At 44.4% G+C, this 4647-nt stretch overlaps 1 long non-coding RNA gene across 1 annotated transcript in view; it reads left to right on the top strand.

The window, feature by feature from the left end:
- The window catches only part of LOC109312252, a 23189-nt gene that overhangs the window by 3566 nt on the left and 14976 nt on the right, over positions 1-4647 (top strand). Inside the window, exon 2 of the long non-coding RNA XR_002101781.1 lies at positions 2756-2761. This is a non-coding gene — a long non-coding RNA (uncharacterized LOC109312252). The remainder of the gene's footprint in view (positions 1-2755; positions 2762-4647) is intronic.

Here is a 4647-nt window from a genome sequence, read left to right as displayed (position 1 = left end):
GACAGAGCCTTGGGGGACCCCACTGGTCACAGGACACCATGATGAGTGACTGCCATCAATTACAACGCTCTGGGTCTGACCTTGGAGCCAATTTCCCAGCCAGCGAATCATGGTGGACCCAAGGCCACAGTTGGCTAGTTTCGAAAAAGTTAAAATTTTATTAACATTTAATTTCAACTTGCATAATACCATATATTTTTGCATAACATATGCTCCCAAATAAGATATGCACCTTGTATGTCAGAGGCAGAAATAAGGGAAAAAAATTTTCCAGAGTCATGGCCTAGATCTGCCTTTTTCATGAAAACATGCAAAAGATAGTTCTCAGCTTCTCTGTTCCTACCAGGAAGCTGGAGGGCATTCAGTCCAGTGTTAACTATTTCACAGACACTCTCAAATTGGCACCAGTTTTTGGAAAGTGTTATCCCACAATAAGGGTGTGTTGTACTATGGTGGGTGTCAATTTGAGAGTAGCTGTAAAATGGTTTTCACTGGACTGTACCCTGTCCAGCTTCCTGGAAGAGACAGAGTCTGCAGCTGGTGGCCCTACAACAGAGGTTCCCTGGGTGTATTGGAGGATGATTATAGCCAACAGCACTTTATCAGGGAACTCCTGGATTATGCCAGGAAGGAGTAGGTATATCCATCTGTGCTGTCCTGGTACATGGAACTACCCACACCGAGTGTACCCTGCCACATACTCCAGGAGCACAAGGCTGTCCTGCTGGACACTGCTCTCACCTACACTGACCAAGTCCTGCATGAGGGTAGTCCCTGTCCCCTCCCCAGTATCCCCCAATCCCTCCAGAGCCCCTGCCTCAGCAGGCCCCATGGCACTCCCTATCAAACCATCTCAGCAGGCTGGGGGATACCAAGCCAGCCCACTTTTCCACAGCCCATCACTGCCAGATCTACACACTTGTGGTCCACACCCTCCACCATCCCATCATCCCATCCTACCCAGATACCAAGTGGCAGGACACCCTCAGCAAAGGTGAGGGTCCCTGGTGGATGATCTTATACTCCACCCTTATACCAAGAGCAACTGGGGACCCCAGCTGTTCCACAGAACTGTCACCACAGTATGTCTCTAGTGCCTTTCATGGACAACATCCAATTTCTGCCCCTTCTGTGAGCAAAGGGAAACCCTGGAAAACACCTACCTAGAGTATTTCAAACTTCAGCTCCTTAAGAAACTCCTCTTGAGGTTCTGGCTGTACTATTCCCTGCACATTTTTGTTTAGATGCTTTGTATCTATGGCCTTACCAAGTCCCAGGACCTCATGGCCAGTCTCCTCCTCACCCTAGCTAAGCTAGCAATCTGTCTAACCAGGAAGGAGGCTCTGGCCAGGACAACCCACAGTGACTATAGGGCCATTTTTCTGTTCCTTTTTGATCATGTTTCTGGGCAGAGTTTCACTGAGCAGTATGCACTGGCTCCTTGGATCTGTTCAAGAGTTAGTGGGCACTGGCAGGTGTACTCTACTTAATGTCCCCCCTTAGAGATATCATTGTAACGGAGTGGGGTCCTGAGGTGGCCGCGATAACCCCTAGCACTCCCTACCATGCCAAATTTGCTTCAAAGCACACTCAGTCTTGCCCATGGCTTGATCTTATGTATATTAAAGGGAAGCTGCCTCTTGTCCTCTTGGTCATGGTTCTCCTGTTACCCTGAGTCTTGATTCTATAATGGGGTTCCAGGCACCCAAGCCTTATGGACTATGCATGTACCAGATCTTAGCCACAGCCTTGTCTTGCCCCACGCCCTCTGGTGCTCAGGCTCTCCGCAGCCCTCATCTCTCTCTGCGCCCTCTGGTACTCGTCAATCAGTGCCCCCATCTGGGGCTTCTCATGCTGACCCCTTTTGCTCTGGGGCTTCTCACTTTCCACAGCCTTGGGGCTCAGGTAGCCGCTGCAGTGCCTGGCCCCAACTCTCCTCCTCAGGGTCTCAAACCCCCAAACCCCGCAAAGGGCTCAGGCAGCCTCAGCCTTACCTGGCCTCCAACTCTTCACGCCCCTTCTCTGGGGCTGGGGTCAGTGTATCCCAAATGCTGTGTCCTCTGGTGCTGGGGTCCCCATGCTCCCCTCTGAGGCCTCCTCCAACCTCTAATAGTCTCACCCAAACCACCAGTTGTAAACAGTAAACAGAAAATTCAAGCCCCTAGGCTATAGCATAAATCTCTGCCAATCGGCTATAACATTAGTTCTGCCACATCAGTGTCACAGAGCTGTACCTGCAGTCTGGCCTCTCTCCTCTGCTCGAGCTCCTTCCCCCATGGCTGCTAGCAGGGAACTGCCTGCTTGGCCTCAGCCTGGGAGTTATATAGAAGCCAGGCCCTGCCCCTTCCAGTCAGCTGACTCCCACCGGTTACCCTGGCAACCTGCACCTGGGCTCCTTACATACTGTTCCACAAGTAGCAGGCACCTCAGTGCCATGCTACAATCATTATCAGCTTTTGACACTCACTCACATCCCTGTTATCATTTTTAGTTGTCCCAAGTAATCAGCTGACACACACCTAAAAGCCCCCTCTAACAATGGGGGGAGGGGAAGGATAACCATTTCCCCTGTGGGTGCAATGCCCATGATCCTGCTATGTATCAAATAGGCCTGAAAGGGACAGAGAAGCAAGCAGCGATCTTACAGTACAGTGACTTTATTCTTCTGTACTTCCATAGAAAGAAGTTCTGGCAAAGAAAATCAGCTTCCCCACTTAAGCGATGCACTCCAGTTTCAAAGAACTGATTTCTGCAGGCAAAGGTGCATGTGAGTGAATGTGGTATTAATGTTAAATTATATACTGTATCATAATATAATTTTTTCATGTTAAATGAACCATTTTTAAATAGTTTCCTTTCTTCCACTTGCATGGAAATGTTACATCTATACTATTCTAATATTATAACATCCTAAGTCTGTCTGTCTGTCTGCCTGTCCATAACGCTGATCAGCTGATGAAAACAGCCAATCGGAGTGGTTGAAGTGTGGGAGAGTGCTGCCATGATTGCAAAGCCACACTGAGGACCAGACAGAGTGTAAAGGAGCTGAGGCTGGCCTCGGCTCCCCCACCCCACTCCCTGCAAGAGTCAGAACAGCGGCAGCATAGGGAGTTAGGTGGCAGCACTCCATCCCAGCCCCCGCCATAGTATTATATATATTTTTATATATGGTATTATATAAAACCACGTTCTATATAAATCGTGAGATTTCCCATTGAATGAAAATGCCATTTTCCAACCTGTTCAAATAGCAACATTCTTTGGCATGCTGTACAGCTTAATTGCTTACTGTTTGTAAAAGTATTTTCAGATCCTTACATGGAAATGCAATTGAAGAAAAAATATATTTGAAAAAAAAATCTTTGAGTACCTCTCAGAATGTTTGGGTGCATTTTACCTACACTGACAAGTATATCCCACCAAAACCATTTCTGCAGATAGGACTAAAACCCTCTTTTTCTTTTACAAATTCCCACCCAACATCCAATCCATGATACTCTCCCAGTGAACTAGGAATCTCAGTGAAGTAGAAGCTTCACTTTTAACAAACTCCTTCAGTGTTTTTAGTGTCATTATTAGTTTCAGCAAGTGTCCCCTTCTGGCAGTCACTGTTCTTTGTCTTACTTGAATGAATCCTTGGCTGAATCACACACATTCTGAACTGTAAGAGTGAACAAATTTTACAATCTGAATGGGAAGAAAATAATTCTCTGACAATGAATTTCTCCTCTCATTCCATTATTGATAACTTCAGGGAAAAAGATGAGGGAAAGAATCCCTGGTTTTAAATAAGCTCCATTTTAAATAATGACAGTAATTATTAGCTACATTTTAAATAATGGTCTTCGAATTTCTGGTTAATTTATATTTAATAAGACATTTATCAAACATTAATTAACAGATTATTAGAAGATCTGTGAAACTAGGAAATTAAAGAGGGTATATAGTATACTTATTAACTCCAGGATTATTAAATTGTAATTGACATGCATTAGTAATCAATTAGTGTTTAACATACAGTAACTCCTTTTTTGAAATTCCAGCATTGGGTTTTATTAGGTTGCAAGTGTATGTCATATAAATATTAATTACTAGCAATAACCAACCATTCTAATATCTTATTTAACCTTGTCCAGAATAGCTGCAGTACTTGGGCTATCTCCTTTAGAAGCATAGTCAACCCCCTGCTAGCTCTAACAGCTATAGTTTTAATATATATTACTTTTTATTTTAAGTTTTCTTCCTTAGCTCCAGGACATTGTTCCTCTAAGTGGGAGTAATTTCATTACTTTACTTATATTGTTACTTGGGAAGTATATATAGACTTTAGTCATGCCTACTTGACATGATTCTCTTTTCTAAAATATATACATTTTACTTTCTCAGTCTCCTCACATTTTATCAGCTAATACTTTTACCTTTTTCATTGCATTTTTTGTCACAAATTGATTCTATATCCCTCAAAATATAACAGGATGCGTTTCAATACTGACAAGTGCAGGGTGCTGCACTTAGGCAGTAGAAACCAGCAACACACTTATAGAATGGGAAACTCCCTTCTTGAGAGCACGGAAGCAGAAAGGGATCTTGGAGTCATTATTGCCTCCAAGATGAACATGGGCCGACAATGCGAGGTCACGGTTGGCA

The sequence above is a fragment of the Crocodylus porosus genome, unplaced genomic scaffold (assembly GCF_001723895.1).
Source record: "Crocodylus porosus isolate Cpor-Errol unplaced genomic scaffold, CroPor_comp1, whole genome shotgun sequence".
Classification (NCBI taxonomy): domain Eukaryota; kingdom Metazoa; phylum Chordata; order Crocodylia; family Crocodylidae; genus Crocodylus; species Crocodylus porosus.
Note: the sequence above shows the minus strand (reverse complement) of the source record. Positions and strands in the feature narration are given on the sequence as shown.